At 46.4% G+C, this 22,089-nt stretch overlaps 1 long non-coding RNA gene across 2 annotated transcripts in view; it reads right to left on the minus strand.

The window, feature by feature from the left end:
* Positions 1 to 10,251, minus strand: part of LOC135236608 (uncharacterized) — a 35,780-nt gene extending 25,529 nt beyond the window's left edge. For both annotated transcript variants that reach the window (XR_010324627.1, XR_010324628.1), the window contains exons 1-2: positions 10,037 to 10,251; positions 2,488 to 2,655 (exon numbers count right to left, since the gene is read on the minus strand). This is a non-coding gene — a long non-coding RNA (uncharacterized LOC135236608). The remainder of the gene's footprint in view (positions 1 to 2,487; positions 2,656 to 10,036) is intronic.
* Positions 10,252 to 22,089: the final 11,838 nt, after the last annotated feature.

Here is a 22,089-nt window from a genome sequence, read left to right on the forward strand (position 1 = left end):
ATCCATTATCTATACCCACTTATCCTGGTCAGGGTTACCATCCATCCATCCATTATCTATACCCACTTATCCTGGTCAGGGTTACCATCCATCCACCCATTATCTATACCCACTTATCCTGGTCAGGGTTACCATCTATCCATCCATTATCTATACCCACTTATCCTGGTCATGGTTACCATCCATCCATCCATCCATTATCTATACCCACTTAACCTGGTCAGGGTTACCATCCATCCATCCATTATCTATACCCGTTTATCCTGGGCAGGGTTACCATCCATCCATCCATCTATTATCTATACCCGCTTATCCTGGGCAGGGTTACCATCCATCCATCCATTATCTATACCCACTTATCCTGGTCAGGGTCACCATCCATCCATCCATTATCTATACCCACTTATCCTGGTCAGGGTTACCATCCATCCATCCATTATCTATACCCACTTATCCTGGTCAGGGTTACCATCCATCCATCCATTATCTATACCCACTTATCCTGGTCAGGGTTACCATCCATCCATCCATTATCTATACCCACTTACCCTGGTCAGGGTTACCATCCATCCATCCATTATCTATACCCACTTATCCTGGTCAGGGTTACCATCCATCCATCCACTATCTATACCCACTTATCCTGGTCAGGGTCACCATCCATCCATCCACTATCTATACCCACTTATCCTGGTCAGGGTTACCATCCATCCATCCACTATCTATACCCACTTATCCTGGTCAGGGTCACCATCCATCCATCCACTATCTATACCCACTTATCCTGGTCAGGGTCACCATCCATCCATCCACTATCTATACCCACTTACCCTGGTCAGGGTTACCATCCATCCATCCATTATCTATACCCACTTATCCTGGTCAGGGTTACCATCCATCCATCCACTATCTATACCCACTTATCCTGGTCAGGGTCACCATCCATCCATCCATCATCTATACCCACTTATCCTGGTCAGGGTTACCATCCATCCATCCACTATCTATACCCACTTATCTTGGTCAGGGTCACCATCCATCCATCCACTATCTATACCCACTTATCCTGGTCAGGGTTACCATCCATCCATCCACTATCTATACCCACTTATCTTGGTCAGGGTCACCATCCATCCATCCACTATCTATACCCACTTATCCTGGTCAGGGTTACCATCCATCCATCCACTATCTATACCCACTTATCCTGGTCAGGGTTACCATCCATCCATCCACTATCTATACCCACTTATCCTGGTCAGGGTTACCATCCATCCATCCACTATCTATACCCACTTATCCTGGTCAGGGTCACCATCCATCCATCCACTATCTATACCCACTTACCCTGGTCAGGGTCACCATCCATCCATCCATCATCTATACCCACTTATCCTGGTCAGGGTTACCATCCATCCATCCACTATCTATACCCACTTATCCTGGTCAGGGTCACCATCCATCCATCCACTATCTATACCCACTTATCCTGGTCAGGGTTACCATCCATCCATCCACTATCTATACCCACTTATCCTGGTCAGGGTCACCATCCATCCATCCACTATCTATACCCACTTATCCTGGTCAGGTCACATCCATCCATCCACTATCTATACCATTATCTGGTCAGGGTTACCATCCATCCATCCACTATCTATACCCACTTATCCTGGTCAGGGTCACCATCCATCCATCCACTATCTATACCCACTTATCCTGGTCAGGGTTACCATCCATCCATCCACTATCTATACCCACTTATCCTGGTCAGGGCCACCACGTGACCAATCTGTGCCACTGCACCGCTCCCTGTGTGGCCTCCTGCACGAGTGCACTGGGTTTGGCCGCAGACCCTGCGTGGGGTAGCGCTCTTTATGATTTTAACATGATCAATTACATCACTAATTCTCAACAAACACGACCTGAAGAAAATGTAAAATGACAAGAAACCTTCAGTAAACAGCACCTACGACTGTAAGCAAAAGCCCTGGGATTACCCGTTTTAGTAAAATTAAAAGTTAAAAAACTTCAGTGTGTCCATCTAACAATGGCAGTTACCACTGCTAGTTACTCTGGTCGACCTTCTTTGGTTCACGTTGTGTGTGTGAGCTCAGCGCTAGTGCGTGCGAGTGGCACTGTAATCACGATCACGTAGCTAACTGGAGAATGTGCGGGTTCTTTATTAAACATACGGCCAAAGGGTCTATGACTCAGTGAACCTGTGGGTGCAACAGCAAAGGGAGGGAGGGGGGTGGGAAGGGAGAGAGAGATCATGATGATGACGATGATGATGTTCCAGACGTTAAGGGCAGGTGTGATTAACGCGACGGCGTGACCGCGTGCCTCTGGAAGGTGCGAGCCGCTCGGGCTCCAGGTAATCACCTCCGCGTGCGGCGTCGTCCAATCGATGAGCCATTACCATTATCTTTAAGGACGGAGAACGCCAGCCGGCTCCCTAAGCGGCTGACCAGTGTTGCCTCTTACCTGCTCATTATCAGGCCGAGATGAGGTCGCGATTCCAGCCGGGGAGATGGTGGGGGGGGGGGGGGGGGGGTTGGGGGGGGTCGAGGGGGAAGGGGGGGCTTGTCCGAGAACACGCAGAGCCGCCATGCCCCGCCCCGCAGGTTCCCCTCTGTGACCTCATCACTGCACCTGTACATGCAGAGAAAATGAACCAATTAAAGAAAAATAGAAAGAGAGTTAAATGCAAAGAGAAACACAGCCTCCAGGACTCAGTCCGGCTGTAGTAATTTACAGAGAGCTGTGGACTCAGTCCAGCACTGGTCATTTAGAGAGCACTGTGTTTAAAATCCTGGGTCAGTAAATGTCCTCCTCCCCTACACACTACAGAGTCTCCGTTTAATTTTTGAACAGACTAGAAGCTGAAGCTATCCATACCTGGCCATGACGCAGTTACATTAATACTAGTGTACTAATAATAATCTGCACATTATACTTATATTTATATTATGTATCACACAGAAAAAGCACCAAACCTCGCTGGAGAGTATAAAGCAGGGTTCAAATGGCCAAGCGGGTTATTTATTTCTAAAAGGGCATTAAGGGCGTCCAAAATGCAGGGTATCCACGGCGACGGCCGTGAGGTCATCCTGTAATCTGAGCCACTCTCATCGCAGCGCTTCACGGTGTCATCAAAGAGCGCCCTGCAAACGGCCAACGCCGCCACGCACCAGAGGACCAATCAGAGCGCGCGAAGCCGCTAATAAATTCCACTTCCTGTTAAATTACACGGGGCCCAGATAAACATATTGAGGAGAAATGGCACGAGAAGCCCTACTATGGTGGCGACGGCAGCACAGACACGTCTGGGCACGAGTGGAATTGCGAATTTTGCGACGTGCAAATGCAATATTTTTCCCAGGGCTGGTAGTTTCATGGTCTGCAAAGAACATGGTTTCAATAAATAAATAAATAAATATCAACAAATATTGGTTGGGCAGTGTAATAGGGCACGTTTCAGTGAAAAATCAGCACCAAGTTTGGTATCTAATAACCCCAGACCACATTTTAGCTCTAATTCTGGCACACTGTGTCATTTTGGTGGTCTTACCAATACATGCATATGAATGTTGGCAAGTGATAACACAAGACTGTAATATGTGGAGAAAAAACAGTCTCTACACATGTTAAATTATCTATGATTTGATAAATAAATGTTGAACCTTTAAGATTATAAAAGCTTCGAATTAAGGCTTTATTGTCAAGGCTTTATTGTTGTCAGAAACGTCTGTAAGTCTGTAAAATATCCCCCATCGCACACAAAAGACCTTGGGCAATCGAAAACACACTAAAACTGAAATATTATGAAAAAAAAAACAGAAAATGAACTGTGCTTTAAAGCACCCTCTTTTACGACTGCGCTGCATAACATAACAACAGCCTCTTGTCAGGAAATTACTGGAGCCACGTTAGACACGCCTTAATTCACCATCGCCATGAGTTACTACTGGAGTCTGACAATTGCTCCTTGACTGTGAAAATGGGGTTTACCTGCTGGCGCAGTAGTTTTACTTGCTGAATCAAACATGCAAATCATCCTTATCTAGAAAGGCACAAACATCTTTTGACAAGTAAACTTAAAAAAACAGGTGACCTTTAAAGAAAGAGAGAGGTATTGTAAATGCATTTTGGCCATCAGGCGTTCCAAAAAAAATACTTCTGCAAAGGATACACTCATGTTTCCTTGCTCAAGCACCCTTCGGGAGCATCCTAGAGCTCCTCACTCCTTCAAGGAACATATAACAGGTTGGAAGATGGCAGACCTCCAAGCGACTGGAATGAACCTGAAGACAGTAAAGGGGATTCTGAGCCTGAAACAGGAAGACAGGAAATTCAGGGCTCTTGAGGCTAAGACAGCCAGGAAGTAAAGGGATCCACTGGAGGGATTCTGGAAGGAAACACGGGCACAGGAAATGGACTAAGTCTGGCAGGAAATGTAGCGACAGGAAGTGGACGGATCCTGGCAGAGAACAAGGTGATCCTGGCAGATTCAGTGAACGTGTGTGAAAGCAATCAAAGAAGGTCTGAGCCAATGCTGACTTAAGATCCTGGAGGGTGAAAGGCAGCTGGTCCAATCAGAAGCCAGAATGCAGGAACCCCCCGCTGTACACCCCATCCTTCCCGTTCAGCAGTTGCCTCGGCGACATCAGCAGCTGCCATTCATTTCAATATGCCAAGCGCCAGCGATTGGAACTGGCAGAGTAAATAGCAAATGGAGTATATTTCCTCACCCTCCCCCACACCCCCCACACCCCCAATCACACTGGGGCTGAGCACAGAGTGAGAGAGAGCTCTATTAACTCGGGCAGAATCCACACAAAAACGCAGAAATTGCTAGCAGCAGGAAGCCCAGCGGACGCGGTAAACAGAGAGCGTCCAAATTAAAGCCGAATAAATCGCAGAGTGTAACCGCGCGGCCGGGCGGGCGGGGCCGCGCCTCCTCACAGCGGCGAGCGACGAAGGCCAGACGCACCGGCCGCGGCGACCGCCGGAGCCGCTCGACTCCAACCCCAAAAAAACCGCCAGAACTTTCCGGAGTATTTGAACAAGTCTGAAGAGCGTTTGGCAACTGACAGGAAAACAGTGAGTGAAACACCGTACTTCCGGCGGTCACACCTGCAATAGGCCAATACTGATTAGCTGATGTTCTTTACCAGTTTATCCACATACATATATACATACGTACATACATACACACATACGTACATACGTACATACACACATACATACGTACATACGTACATACATACACACATACGTACATACGTACATACACACATACATACGTACATACGTACATACATACACACATACATACATACATACGCACATACATACATACAGACATACGTACATACATACACACACACATACATACGTACATACGTACATACATACGCACATACATACATACAGACATACGTACATACATACACACACACATACATACGTACATACATACATACGCACATACATACATACGTACATACATACATACACCACATACAACATACGACACAATACATACACACACAGATACATACGTACATACGTACACACACAGATACATACGTACATACGTACACACACACATACGTACGTACGTCAAAAACAGGGATTCAAATTGGCCAAGACTCAAGGAACATTTTAGGACTGTCAATAATCCCCAGAAACTTTTATTTTGTATATTCTTTCCTTAAAAAAGCTAACTTTTCAAATACATTCAAAAGCATAATTCTATATTTAATTAAACATCAGTGCTGTCTGGCAGTATGCAAACAGTTAACAGGGTCATATGTGACGGTCTCCTGAGGCTCAGTGGATTATGGCTGTGTGGATGACAACGAAAAAAAAACACAGGTTTTACTCAGCGCAGTTATCCAGCTAACTCAGTAACCCGGGGGGCGTTTCACAAAGCAGGATCATTGAGTTAGCTGGATAACTGCGTCGAGTAAAACCCGGAACAGATCTTTTTACTTCAGTCCGTGTTCCAGATTTGGGAGCGTTCTGGGTTTTACTCAGCGCAGTTATCCAGCTAACTCAGTAACCCGGGGGGTGTTACACAAAGCAGGATTACTGAGTTAGCTGGATGACTGCGCAGAATAAAACCCGGAACAGCTCTTTTTACTCCAGTCCGTGTTCCAGATTTGGGAGGGTTCTGGGTTTTACTCAGTGCTGTTATCCAGCCTAACTCAGTAATCCTGCTTCGTGAAACACCCCCAGGAGATATTAACTCCTCATCGATGGTTGAATGTTCAGTCATGGCACTGCAGTGCTGTTTGGTTTATTTGTTGAAAATAAATAGCTACTACAGAGGAAATCGTTTATCACGGCAACGCGATTACACAAAAAAGTTTGAAAGCGTGTTTTACCATTTCGAACACTAATTTTCCCCAATTCCCCAACTCTGAATTACATAATAATAATAATTTACATTTATAATATTTGTTCTTGATGATGATGTTTATATTCAAGCAGCAGCTTGTGTTCTCTTCACAAAATGGAAGGCGGAAAATACATAATGAAAATAAATAAATCATGAATAGATAAAATGACGGCAAATGTCATCCTTGAGCGAATCAACCAATTGCGTGCGCAGAAATGACAACGCCTCACCCACCTGTCAATCATCAGTGCCTGGCTGTGTAATCAGTACGGGACTATAACACTCTTTATTAACACACTCAATAACAGTTCATGCACCGTACTTCCTGATCAAACGTGCAGTAAAACAATCTGCATTTTTAATGTCGAAAATTCAGTCGTGCTCAACTGAGCTATTCGAGGCCTATCTGACAGTAAACGCAACCGAACGGTTAATTAATAAATGCAATGCTTTGCTCTGCAGGAAAAGGCATTTGGCGACCGCAGTTGCTTACGAGGAACCGCAGTGGTCCCATGCGACAGTGTGACTGACCGCTACGGACGGTGCAGCAGAACCGGACGGGTCTGTCGAGCAAAGACAGCGGCCAAATAAATCCAAGACTGGGTTTAATGTGAGCACACGTGCCAGCGTTACTGGATCCCCACAAACGGCCTCTCTGTGTGGCCAGAAAAACAGAGGTGCAGACGCTACGTACGTAGCTCACAACAAAAGGCTATGAAACGTCCCATAAAACCCAAACGGTCACCCCAAGGTCTGCGCTGGAAGGCTTCGGACACAGCCTTCCCCACCTGGCTCCGTCTGCAGCGATTGGAGTCGCTGCACCAATAAAATCCCGCTATTATTTTTTATTTTTTTGGACAAAATAATTGCGCAGTACGTTTTGAGTGCTCTGAACTGCAAACGTGTAACGTGGCGTTTTGACAGGAAGGCTGTCTGAGTATTTTATCTCTTTTTTTCTTTTCCTTCCCAGGGCACTTGTGTGCTTTTACGAGAGTCCGCGGTCACTTTGCCAATCAGCGGTAAGAGCGGCTGTTCACTGGCTGCTGCTCTGAACTCCAAGGATCGAAGGCCTCAAATCACCCTGCCACACCGCTTCAGTTTGGAGGCTGTTTTACCCCCCCCACTGCTGCTTCAGTTTGGAGGCTGTTTTTTTTTTTCTTCCCCCCTTTTGCTAGATACGTCAGTTCAAATAGACAGTGTAATTTCCTTTCTGTAATTTCTAAAATGAATAACCATTATTTCACAGGTATTTTAGTGGCTCGTTCTTTAAAAATACAAAGGCCCCGTCAAAATTGGTCCATCTCAGTTTTTGGAAGATTGAACTGTAAAATGACCAAACAAAATGCAAAGAGCCTTTTGGTTTGGGGTGGGAGGGGGGCTAAATTGTTTATGGGAAGGAAGAAAGAACAGGTGGGGGTGGCAAACAGTGCCTACCTTTAGTCCCAGCTTTAGGGTCCCTATCTCTTTGCCAGTGATATTTGGTGATGGCTGTGTTTAGTCCACATGACTGTATATCTGCTGTCCTTCCACCAAACTGCAGGTGAATGACCAATAATGTCAAATTCACTTCTGCAAAATCAAATCCTAGGATCAGGAAACACTGCACTGACATGCACATTTGAAACACTTTGTAACTGCTAAATCAATGCTGGATGTGATTAGGCTGCAGCCAATGCAGGTTTGAAGGCATTCCTACTTTGCAGGATATGATGTCCGAGACGTCTTGCAACGCTGTGGCTTTTGCCATCGAACCTGGCCTGACAGAGGCTCAAATGGTGCGCAAAGCTAGCGGTCTGCTGCAACAGCTCTGTAGTGGAGGCTCCGCCCCTGGCCATCACTGCAACAGCAGCAGCCAATGGCACGCGACACTCACGGTCATTAGCCACACCCCTCACTCGGACCTGAAAAGCGCACAGGCCAAAAGGACTGCCGCCGCTCTCTTTGTTAAATCTCACTGAAGCCCAAACGCATTCATCACTACTGAACAATCCAACTGGCTAGCCACGCTTCCACTCTTACACCGCTATCCCGAGTTAAACAATTCAGACAAAGTCTGTGCAGATATCACGGAGCAAGGAGGAGAGGACATCCTCTGGTCTTAAATACAGGTAAACAGTCTTCGGTGTCACTGTAAGCTAATATCTACAACAGTGTGAGCTGTTACTACAGTTACCACAATAATAATACCACGACTATTCTGCAGTAAGTTTTAAACATCAGCTCCGTTATCACTTAAATCCGTTATACAAATTAATGGAATATACTTAATTATTTATATTCAATCTACATCATGACCCCAGTTTGTATTCGTGAGACTACAGCTTCCTGAATACACTGCCTGGCCAAAAAAAGAAAAAAAAGTCGCGCACACTAATATTTCGTTGGACCGTCTTTAGCATTGATTACGGCGCGCATTCGTCGTGGCATTGTTTCGACAAATTTATGCAACGCCACATTTATTTCCGTCCAGAATTGCATTAATTTTATTCATTTATGCGGCAATAAAATGAAGTCAGCTGAGTACCTGAATGTACTGAACGACCAGGTTATTCCATCAATGTATTTTTTCTTCCCTGACGGCACGTGCATATTCCAGGACGACAATGCCAAAATTCATTGGGCTCAAATTGTGAACGAGTGGTTCTGGGAGCATGAGGAATCATTTTCACACATTAATTGGCCACCACAGAGTCCTGACCTTCACCCCATTGAAAGTCTTTGGGATATGCTGGAGAAGACTTTACAGAGTCGTTCGACTCTCCCGTCATCAATACAAGATCTCGGCCAAAAATGTATGCAATTCTGGACAGAAATAAATGTTGTGACGTTGCATAAGGTTGTCGAAACAATGCCACGACGAATGCGGGAGACTTTTTTTGGCCGTGTGTAACAGAATCAATGTGACCTTTTACTTTGTACTTCTGACAATGAAATCACACCCCCATCTAGTGGTAGTTTCCCGAATTGCACTTTGTAGGTTGCAGATTCAGAAAGCAGAACACCTGTATTTGGAGGAAACCGTCCACTTTATATTCAATTCCAAATCAAGAAAAACTCATTCTAGGGAGAACGGTCACCCCTAAACCTCTATGGATCTTGGTGCGAATTCTAAAACACCTGTATTGTGACAATTATTCAGCAGATAATCACATTGCATGTGCATTTTTGAAACGTGAAAACAACTATATTACCAAACCAAAATTATCAAACCAGTATTCTGACTACAGAGTGGTGAAACCTGGCACATTAAAAAACAACCTTCAAACAAGCATAAAGGCCGTATCTTGGCCTAAAAAATACCTATGATATGTGGTACGTGAAGAATAATAAAAAAACAAGACCCCTTTTCTCTTAAAATGAATAAATGCGTGCCTGCATATATTATTCCGTAAAATTACAAGCGGGGTCAGTGCAAGAATCAGTTGAGAACTTGGAGCCACTCGGGTGAAATTCGGTCCTCCGACTACTGCTCACTTTGTCAGAGAACTTGGACACACTATAAACGCTAACAAAGATTACTGGAGGATTCCTACTACAACAAAATACATAGCCTATATAAAGTACAAGTTTACGACAACCTCTCGCAGTAATTAACGTACACAAATGCTTGTTGAACCAAGTTCAAACCTGTATCCAAACGCACGTCCAACTGTTTGCTGCTGCGTCTGGTTAGTTCCCGTTTCCGCCATGTTCGCTGGCCTACACAGAACACTGATGAGGAGGACCCTCATATTTTGCCTATTAAAATACTTGTATGTAAAGTGTAAATTCGTTACGTGGCTAAGGCAACTAATGGAAACCTAGACAAACTTCCCGGAATTGAAATGACTGTTTTTTTGTTTTGTTTTGTTTTACCTCGGTTGTTAAATTAAAGCTGAGAAGGCATCCTTTGCTCTCACATCAGGGCAATGTGAGTAAAATAGCTAGTGAGGACCCGACTGTTACCCTAAATAGACATTTCGATTTTTAAACTCAAGAATTAATATGGAAATATAGGCTGCCATTTTACAACACACTGCAGTGTGAGTTAAAGTTAGCTGTCTATTAAAATGCCAAAACTTGCCAGCATTTTAATCGCACTTCCTTCATAGCGGGGTCCAAAATTAAATACAATTCTAATTTCAGCATCGTAGTCGAGAGAATAACTCAGACAAATTACATTTTTAGAGGCAGTTATATTCCTACCAAAATTAAAAACGTAACGTAAGGTGACAGCGTCTGAGATAAACCGCCAAGACCTCGATTGGTGGCGGAGCTCGTGCAGCCAGAGACGCGTCCTCGCGGGAGCCGTGGTTCAGCTGCGCTCCAGTTCGGGTCTCATCTGGCTCCCGCGCAAAGATATTTTACCCGATGTTTCAACAATTGCATATTAAGTTAAGGGCAGCGGGAGAAAAATAGACAAGTAATCAAAAGGATTTCAATATATTAAGAAAGGAAAAAACGAAAAAGAAAAAAAAACTAGTTCCAGAGATGATAGAGATGCTTGAAGAAGAAAAAACATCTCAAAGAAAGATAAAATGTATCTTTGTTGTTGAGAGCATTTGAACAGATTTCCAATTAATGTTATGTATATATGCATATTTATTTAGCCATATAAATGTGTGTCATATGAGCATGTGGATATATTACTTTGGCTATATTATTATAATATAAATAATATTACATGTACGTATTATAGTGCATATTTACTGTACATTAATATCCAGCAGTATTCTTGAATTTGAGGAACGTGAAAAAAAAAGGTTTTGTTTTTAAAGGTGGGTTTTAGTTGGACTCATTGAACACTTATCAAATGTAGACAATGCATGATTTATCATTAAATAGCCGTACGTTTTAATATATTTAATATATTTTTGTGTTCAACTGGCATTACCCAGAGAGTGAGACAGTGTGGGGGTGCAGCAATGCTTCCCTGCCATTGGGGGACGCCCCCACCCTTCCGAGCCCCCGTCTGGGACTGCTGAGCACAGAGGGAATTTACATTTTAATGGGTGCATCCGCTCTCTGCCCTCGAATGTGGGGTGGGCTCGGGGGTAGGGGGGGGGAGATGGAATGTCCCGCCAGGCATGTGAGACCCCCCCCCCGTACTTTAAAACATTTAGAAAAAAACATGCTTAATTATTGTGAGGCTGTAAAAGGGTATCTTTTAGAAACACACACACATGCATGCTCACACACACACATATATATACATTTACACATACGTATAGGCCTACATATACAATGAGTGTGTGTATATAGATGTGTGTGTGTGTGTATAATTGTGTGGATGATAGATCAGTGCATACACAATACACTCGAGCTGCTAAATGTGTGTAATCAGAAGGACATCACACAGGTTATTCCATCAAATATTTTATCCCTTGCATATGTTTTAATGTGCCATTTCATAAAACTATCTTCACCTTTATTTTGTTTTTATTTATTTATTTATTTTTTTTAAATAGACTCTCACATTTTCCACGCTTCTTTTCTTGTTGGGGTGAATGTCTCCAAACTGGCCGACGCACAGGAACACGCTCACTGATCAGAACAAAAGGAGCCCGGATCCCAGAGGCTCAGATGAACAGAACAGGTAAAACAATCGCCTGGGCGCAATGCCAGGAAACATTCCCAGACTGGCACATTCACACAAGACTACACTCAGCAGAAGAACAAAAAAATGTTTAAAAAATTATAAAATTACACGGAGGCAGTACAGTGTAAGTAGTTATGATTTGGCTCTGTACTCCACAATTTTAGATTTGCAATCATACAGTGCTCATGTGGTTAAAATGCTTTAAGCTTTCATTGAAGGGGATTTTAAATCATTTTGGTTTTGCCATGTAGAAATAGCACCTTTTGTGCAAAGCTCCCCCATTTCATGGCTATTTTATGGCTTTGTCTCAAACCCACTGTAGATACACTAAATGTCCTAAAGTATGTGGACATCTGAACATCGTACCCACATGTGCTTGTTAGGCATCTTATTCCAAAACCATGGGCATTAATATGGAGTTGGACCCCCCCTTTGCTGCTGTAACAGCCTCCACTCCTCTGAGATGCTTTCCACTAGATTTTGGAACATGGCCGTGGGGATTCGCTTCCATTCAGCCACAAGAGCACTAGTGAGGTCAGGCACTGATTTGGGCGATAAGGCCTGGCTCACAGTCGGCTTTCCAATTCATCCCAAAGGTGTTTGATGGAGTGGAGGTCAGGGCTCTGTGCAGATCAGTAAAGTTCTTCTCCACCAAACTCGGAAAACCATTTCTTTACGGACCTTGCTTTGTGCATGGGACGTTGTCATGCTGAAACAGGACAGGTCGTTCCCCAAACTGTTCCTACAAACTTGGAAGCACACAATTCTCTAGAACGTCATTGTATGCTGTAGCATTAAGAGTTCCCTTCACTGGAGCTAAGGGGCCTAGCCCAAACCATGAAAAACAGCCCCAGACCATTATTCCTCTATTTGACACTATTCAGGCCAGTACAGTTGGCACTATGCATTTCGCCAAACCCAGTTTCGTTTGTCAGACTGCCAGATAGTGAAGCATGATTCATCACTCCAGAGAACACGTTTCCACTGCTCCGGAGTCCAATGGTTCTTTACACCACTCCAGCCGACACTTGGCTTTGAGCATGGTGATCTTAGGCTTGTCTTAAGTCCACATGCACACATGCCTCTCGGCCACGGAAACCTCATTTCATGAAGCTTATGGGGCGGCAGGGTAGTATAATGGGTAAGGAAGTGGTCTTGCGACCCGAAGGTCACAGGTTTGATTCCCAGATAGGGCACTGCCTTGAGCTAGGTACTTAACCTGCATTGCTTCAGTATATATCCAGCTGTATAAATGGATGCAATGTAAATGCTATGTAAAAAAAAAAAGAGAGCATCTGCTAAATGCCTGTAATGTTATGTACATTCTGTTGACAAACACTTGTGCTGTCATTGTTTCCAGAGGAACTCTAGTGTTGTACCTGAGGACAGATGATTTTTAAGCGCTGCACGCTTCAGCAGTCGTTCTGTGAGCTTGTGTGGCCTACCGCTTCTCGGCTGAGCTGTTGTTGCTCCTGTACATTTCCACTTGACAATAACAGCACTTGCAGTTGACTGGGGCAGCTCTAGCAGGGCAGAAACCCCAACCCTAACCCTAACCCTCATCGCAGCACTGGAGGGATCCCTCCTAAGCATCAGTGGCAGGAGCTCAGACCCTCCCGCACACCAGCGGTTAAATCAACACGGGGGAAGAAGAATCGCTGTTTTTAAATTCTTTGCACAGATGGAATGCGTGCGGTATGAGACAGCCTACAGAAAGGACAACCAGAATAACCAAGAAAGAGACAAATAAAATAAAAAAATATCTTCAGAGCGTGTTGTGGTCAAGGAAAAACCACGAAACGCAATTGATTTCGACTTCAATGGAGATTAATTTTGTAGACGGCGCGTTGTGAATTCTCTCCGGTTTTGACGCTCGGCGAAGGCATTTCTGGCTCAGAGAGAATGGGGACGGTTCGATTTACGAGCGAAGGAGAAGGGCCGGTCAGAGATCGGCGGAACGCTCACACGGGCCCCGCCTCCGTGTGACATCACGGGCGTCCGCCCTGGCGACGCTCTTTGTGGGATTTTGATTTTGCGATTCCAGCCAAGGCCCTGTTCCTTTCATTCGTAGCGTTTTTTGCATTCCGGTCCAGGCAAAAAAAAAAAAAAAAAAAAAAACCACTTAGCAGAGTTTTAATCCTTGAAAACGACCTCCCTGTCTCTTCTTGCCCCGCTCGTGTCCCCAGTCTCTCTCTCTCTCTCTCTTTAAAATTCACATCTGTGTCGCAATCAGAGTGTGAAGCTACACGAGAAGTCACCGCGCCCCCAGGCAAGCAATCAAGCCCAGGCCCCTCCCAGTCCTAATTAATAACTATTGAACACGCTAACAACAATCAACACTAATTAAATACAAGCTTGTTGACAAGTGTGCAAAGCCTTATCAGAGGCCATAGGATGGGAGGGTGAGAGGTGGGGGGAGACGGGGGGGGGTAGGGGGGGTGGGGGGTTGTGGAAGCGAGGTTCTGTTTTCCATAATTAGTTAACAAAGTGCCCCGGGCCACGTTTTTAAATCAAAGTCCCGCTCCGCTGTGTCTGTCTGTCGCTCAGAGCTGCTCCGCCCGGTGGCCCCTCCCCACCAGAGTCAGCGCGCGCTAGGAGCCGGGCGGGGGCGGGGCCCACATTGGCCCCGCCTACTTTTAACACGTTCAGAGGACGTTCGTGTAAGTCTGCTCTTGTTCTGAACGCTCGGACGAAGAAAACCTAAAGCCGGCGTTCTGTCATTGAGCATTTCCAAAACATCCTTGTCGACACGCTGTAGCAATGAAGGACAGTGTTACACTGTTTGACACAATGCTTTGTTTCTTCCTGTGGTCTAAATTTTTTTACATTTTTACACTTGTGATTTTGAAGTTTGTTTTCAAGTTAGGTCCTATAAAGTAGATGCTATGCAGCGAAAAATGCTAACTAATCACAACGAGTGAAAACCGAATCCCTGGTGGATGGGATTGAAAATGAGAAACAGTGGCTAAAACGGAGAGTAAAAAATGATCTGGAAATAATGTCAGAAAAACATTCCCGGGCAGGAAGACAAAAGTCTACGCTCACACACGTACCGAAAACAAAGTTTTCGCCGAACCGCCGATGCCGACCGGCGGCGGAACGTCGGCGGTAAACCAGGCCGGAACGGAACGATCAGAATTCCGTTCAGCCCCTGAGCCCCGGCCAAAAAAAAAAAAACCCATTCCTGTTTGGCCTGGGACTCGGGGTACAGAGGGGGCACAGAGCGATTTAAGAGCATAAATATGAGGTGCCAGTTAGCGAGAGAGCAGCAGGCCTCGGGGAGTTTTTGGGGGGGGGGAGGGGGGTGCGGGGGAGAATAGAGGACAGATAGATAGCGTGAGGAGAGGGGTCCTGGGGGGGGCGCCGGGTGTAAAAGGCTACAGCCGCTGTGTTGTTAATAACCTGCCAAAGCTGCAGGGAGGCGGCGTTCCTCAGATAAGACCCCCCCCCCAACCTCTCCCGCTCCCGGGTCTGCTCATTCCCACAATGCACAGAGTCAGCGGGTCCTGCACCGAATGAGGGGGGCGGGGCTCGTCACAGGGCGGGCATCACACGCGGGGGCAAGACAGGAAGTCGGGCACCACACGCGGAGGCAAGACAGGAAGCCGGGCACCACACGCGGAACGCAAGACAGGAAGCCGGGCACCACACGCGGAGGCAAGACAGGAAGCCGGCCACCACACGTGGAGGCAAGACAGGAAGCCGGGCACCGACCCGCAGCGCGTGTTTCCGTGGCGCCGAGTGTCGGACAGACGTGTTCCACACGCTCCGACAGCCCAGTAAAACTTAGAATCGCGCGTCCTTCAAAGTACTGCTTCCAGAAACTTCTCTACCGCCTTAGTTACCATAAATGACCCTGCACACTAAACGCGTACGGATTGAGATATGACTCACAGGAAGGTGGAGTGGTATCGGGTTCGAGGGCAGTTGGGCAGTCCTCCTCCTCCTCTCGCCTCAGTGGGCAGTCCTCCTCTCTGCGGGGGCTAATCCGCAGTGACAGCTCCTCCGGGCAGCTGTTTGTTCTCATGATCGTTCCCTGATTGGCTATCGGATCTGCCACTGACCCTAAACAATCACCGGGATGAGAATCAGGAACCCCCCCCCCCCACCCCACATCGCTCCTGTGCTCGTCGATGTGCCTGATCCATAGCAACGACCAGTATTGACCACTCTGTCCAGCCTACCGCCCATGCTGCTGTAGCTGACAATATGGAGAGAGAGAGAGAGAGAGAAAGGGAGAGACAGAGAGAGAGAGAGGGGCATGTGTGTATGTTTTCACTGCCTAACTTGTTGACAGCTGACACACAAATACATGTGCAAGACACACAGATTCATACTCATAGACAAAAAGCAAGGTGCTCTGCAGACACCACCAGGACCAGAATCGTGTGTAACTCACAAGGTAAATACAACTTTCCAGGGCAGCCTGGGGTATTGTGTCATTTGACTGCTTTTCAAGGGGAATGTGGAGGCCAACTTGTGTCTGAGCGATGTGTTCATCTGTCCCTCTGTCTGACTGTCCGTCTTCCCCAGCAGCAATGAGGTCAGATGTGCCACGATGAATCCTGGGAAACCCGCCGGGGGGAAACGGAGCTACACAAGGGTCCTTCAACCTTGCGCCCAGGTGTCCTTGCGTGTGCCTGTTTTACTGTAAACCAATTAACCCGCCCCCTTCCCCCCCGTCAGCAAAACAAGCCCCTTTTTAAGCTGACCAGCTCCGCAACCCTCCCGGGGCTCAGCTGGGACCCGTTCCTCCAAGTGGGGCCACTCGACTGAAAGGGTCCTCCTGCTCCCTCGTCCCATGTGCTCGAGTGGGCCCCAGGTCTAATGACGGGAACCCGAAACAGACGGGGAAGGATCGCGGCCCGGAATTCCAACCCCGCTAAAGAAAGGTCTAAAAAAAAAAAAAAAAAAGGTCTGAAGTTCTAAAACTGAGCTTCGAAAAACGGTAACGAAAAAAAAAGTAGTAGACTCGGGCCTTGTCGTGCGGTACAGACGGGAATTGAAGATCTGGAATTTTTTCTTTCTGGTCGCTTCGCGGTCCGCTTTTCGCGTTTCCAGTCCCGCGTCTTCGGTTTTTCTTCCGTCACGCTTTCCCTCCCTCCCGCGGAGAGCGGGCAGGAGTCGGCGAACCCGCGCCGTTAATTAGCGCCCGGCTCGGTTTAGCGATGGCTCTCCCCGGTTTGATTAACGCTGTCCTCGTGGGGCCCTCGCTTCCCTCCAAGGTTGCCGCGGAGAGCCGCCATTTCAAGTCTGATTGCATCCGCGTTTTGGGTTCCGTCGGTATTTACCCACAACCCCCCCGACCCCCCCCACCCCCCACCCCCCCTAGTCCCCGGGACCTCGACGGTCTCTTTTGAGACAGCTGCACAGCTGCAGAGCCGCGGTGGCCCCCGCCGTGACCTTGGCGAGCGGGCCCTTTTGTCCGCCCGCATTCCAGGCGGGGGACGCGAAACGGGCGGGACGGAGGCGAGCGCGGCGCCATTGTGCTCATTGTCAAAAACCGAGCTCGGCGCCGGCCGTCGGAATAACCGCCGCCCACAGCCCGTCGGAACAACCGCCCCCCCCCCCCTCCGGCGCGGGTTTGGAGCCGCAATTAGCGGCCGATCGATTGTAATACCCTCCCTGGAATTTTTCCGTCGATTCCCCCGAGAAGCTCGCACAAAAAAACCGCAGCCTCGACCCGGGGCTCGGAGGAGGGGTCGCTCACCGGCCCGGCGAAGAGTACGCGTAAAGCGGAGTTTCTTTATCATCCGCGGGCGACAAAGAGTGCTTTCTGCAGACTTACCAACAGATGGGCAATAATTCGTATTTGAGTGTGTTAAGAAAGCGAGTTTTAACACCAGGAAATGCGTCGCGTAAAAAAGTTCCGGAAACTTACAGCGGCGGCTGGAAAACGCTGCGTGTTTTGCGTTCGTGGTTTTGGGGTGGGGTGAAAGAGAAGTACACCCTTAAAGTGGAAGAGCCGTAGGCTCGAGTTCAGAAGAACGCAATTCGAGAAACTCCACCGTTTCCCCCAGTTTTCGCGAACACTCTGATTGCTTAGAGAATTGCACGAATCAATAAGACAGTGGTGCTTATGGTAAAAAAAAAAAAAAAAAAAGAAAGCAGGTAATTGGCAATCAGTGAAAAAATGCAATATTCTCTCTCTAATTCTCTAATGTTTTCAGGGATTTACTCCCAGCTGAAGACTGTCTGCCTGACTGCACACACGGGGCTCTGTGTGTCTTCATTTCATTACCGCAAATTATAGAGAACGGGGGCCAGTGGGGCCGGCTCAGCGGAGCGCTCTGATTGGTTGAACGCTGGCGTGCAGAATGTTTGTGAAAACCTCCACTCTCCACTCTTGGGTTGCCCACTGCACCCACTCTCGCCTGGCAACAGTGTCATAAGCCAATTTGGTTAATATGATAGAATGTACGCACGCATGAATGCACTCACACACTCACGCATGCACAACCTCAGGCACACATGCACGTCCTCACCCATGCACGCACTCATGCATGCTCGCGCTCACGCACCCATGCATGCACTCATGGCTGCATTAACCCCTGCACGCACGCATGCATGCACGCATAGAGTGTGTTAAACAAACACAGAGTATGTTCAGCAAGCACAGAATGCATTCAGCGAGCACGGAGCGTGTTCAGTTCAAAGCACCGCTACAATATTCCTGAGCATAAATTCAGGAACAAAACAGTACATTAGACTCCTGACGTGAGCACGCTCAGAGAGACCTTGTTCTCATGACCGGATCTCAGCACACCTGACACCTGTCAGCCGTCACGTCCGAGTAGCATCAACCCAAGCACAGGACAGCTGGTACAGGCCACCGTTCTGACAAGGTGTGAAGAGGGTGGGGTGATAAGAGTTCTTTAGCACGTTGTAGCGTGTTTGCAAACACCACACATCAGCAGATGGCGTGGGGGCGGGCCCCCACGCCACAAATGCTGGTACACAGGCCCACTCACTCACACACATGCACACACTGACACTCACACACAGTGATGCAGTGCTGGGTACACTAGTGTACTCACGCAAGTGTGATGCACTACTGAACACGTGGTGAGCAGAGAAATACAACTCGACAAGAGGTCTGGCTTACCTCCTTTTATTTGGTCCTGCTGCTCTCCTGTGAGTGGGGCTGGCGCTGTCCATGGTGCTGCAGCTCTCCTGTGAGTGGGGCTGGTGCTGTCCCTGGTGCTGAAGCTCTCCTGTGAGTGGGCCTGGTGCTGTCCATGGTGCTGCAGCTCTCCTGTGAGTGGGGCTGGTGCTGTCCATGGTGCTGCAGCTCTCCTGTGAGTGGGGCTGGCGCTGTCCATGGTGCTGCAGCTCTCCTGTGAGTGGGGCTGGTGCTGTCCTGGTGCTGAAGCTCTCCTGTGAGTGGGGCTGGTGCTGTCCATGGTGCTGCAGCTCTCCTGTGAGTGGGCCTGGTGCTGTCCCTGGTGCTGAAGCTCTCCTGTGAGTGGGGCTGGCGCTGTCCATGGTGCTGCAGCTCTCCTGTGAGTGGGGTGGCGCTGTCCATGGTGCTGCTGTTCTCCTGTGAGTGGGCCTGGTGCTGTCCATGGTGCTGCAGCTCTCCTGTGAGTGGGGTGGTGTTGTAGCATACTCACACAAGCACACTAGGGTTCTCACGCAAACACACAGCACACTCACACAAGCATAATAGCCTACTCAAGCGTACTCACACAAGCACACTGGCATACTATAGCATACTCACACAAGCACACTGGCATACTATAGCATACTCACACGCAATTCCGGTTCAGTACCTTGCTCAAGGGTACAACGGCAGTGTCCTTACCCGGGAATCGAACCTACGACCTTTCAGTTACAAGCCCAGTTCCTTACCCACTGTGCTACACTCCGTCCTACATATAGGAAGGGAATGTATCAAAAGTTGCATATACAGTAATATGGGATCAATCTGTTCAGGAGGTGATGGAAAACCTCTAAAACTACTCCCACACAGCTGAAAAGTAGGAGATTTCCCCTCTGCCCCTTTATAGCAAAGACTGTGTACAAATGATTTCCCCTTCAGAGAACAACAGTCCTCCTGCAAAAAAGAAAACATAAAAACAACAACAGAAAAACACATGAATTCCACTTTCAGCATACTGCTCATTTCTGCTTTGTTGCTCAACGCCGCCGCTCGCTCGGAGACTAAATATACTGCTCAACATCGAACGTGTTTTTCTGGAAACTGAGAATTCAGCTTAACTTTATGTGATACATAAAATAATACTAAAACCACTCAGTGATTCATGCTCAACATAGAATGACAGCTTCATAAACCCTGTTGCAGTAATAGTGCCAGCGGTCTCACTATTAGGATGCATAGCTGCTTTAAACTGCTTATTTTTTATTGTGCATATATCACAGCTGAGCAAGGTGCCCCAGCTTATGTCTCAAACATATATACACTGATAAAAAAAATATCACATCACACAATATTCCCAGATTCATCCTGCCGAATAAATTTCAAAAGTTTTTAGGACGAGGGAAACAACATTCAGAATTCTATTATCCACAATCGTTATGGAAACTCGCTGGCGAATGAACGCGGCACGACTATTTTCAGCGGACGAGAGTGAAAATTGGAAGTGTGCTACTGCCCCCTAGTGGACAATAGTGACATCACAAGCCCTGATGGAGCAGGAGGCACAAACCTTTAAAACAAGGTGTAGAGCAGTGGTAACCAAACCTGCTCCTGGAGATCTACCGTCCTGTAGGTTTTACTCCAACCCCTACAAAGCACACCACAAGGTAGAGATCTTATTGAAATGAAAACCAACAGGATGGCAGATCTCTATGAACAGGTTTGGTTACCACTGGTATAGATGTTTGAGGTCCAAATTAATTATTGCAAACGCTGAACTTTAGGATCACATTTTGTCAAAAAAATCGAATGAATGAAAAATGAACATTACAGAAATGTATCTTTTGTGCCAATATCTTTCTATTTATATTTCAATGCTATTTGCATTCTCTGAAAATGCTTTTTACTGAGCACCGAGTCTTTTTTATTAAATAAAAATATCTACTCAAATATTCAGCAATTTACTTTTTCACCTGCATTCTGCAGTCATGTGAAAAAATATAAAATCTAAAAGCAACAAAAATCTGACAAAAGCAGACGAAAGAGACAGTAGGCAGCCATTTTCCTCCAAGTATTCATGTGCAATGCATTGTGGGATAGCTTCCTGGCTAGAAGTATCTGTTAATGAGAGCTATCAAAACACAGCGGCACTGTGGAGTATTATTTTTCTATTTCAATAGAGAGAGCAGTTATGAATGTTTTAAAGCTACATTATGAGGAGAGCCATGCCAAAATGATTAAGGAAGTAGAAGAATCTAAATAAAAAAATTTGAGCTAAATCAGAGGTTAAACTTGAGATATATCTTCTTTTCTTTTTTTTTTACAAAAACCTCTATCATAATCAAAGCCACTCAGAATCATAGCAAACACTAAGGCCTACGCAAGCATAACAATATTACCTGGCTTGGGGGCATATTTTATGATGAGACAGGGAAAAATTCAAAACAAATTCTTTAAAGCCAGTTTTCTTTTGAAAAAACACAATATTCACTCACATCTCCAGAAATATTTACTAATATCTAATAGTCTAATCTCATCAAGTGACACCTTCTTTTGCAGCTCCAATTCCATACTCTAACATGAGATAAAAAATGAAAGTGTCAAATTTTGAAGTGTATATCCAAAGCATGTATTCACATTTTTTAAAAATTATCCATGTGTTTTTCCTATACATGCACAGTGTGGTGTTCAAAAGGTTCAAAAGGTTAGTTTCACATTAGTTTCTCAATCCTGTTTTTGGCCAGAACTGATCACGGTTTTAGACTTGCTGCCGGTAAAATTACAAAAGCATTTTTGAAACAATATACTCTTCTATAGATCTTCTAAAGATTCTAAGTATCGCTCGTGTAAAAACCTGACACAGAGGAAGACCACAAATTAAGTGAAATCCTAGTTTTCCTCTACAGTAAGACCCTGTGTTGCATACGACTGGACCTGCTGAGCACCGTAGGGTTCAGCCACATTCTTCACTACGGCTGGATCATCGCGGGCTTCCCTCTGTCC

This window comes from Anguilla rostrata, chromosome 12 (genome assembly GCF_018555375.3).
Source record: "Anguilla rostrata isolate EN2019 chromosome 12, ASM1855537v3, whole genome shotgun sequence".
NCBI lineage: Eukaryota > Metazoa > Chordata > Actinopteri > Anguilliformes > Anguillidae > Anguilla > Anguilla rostrata.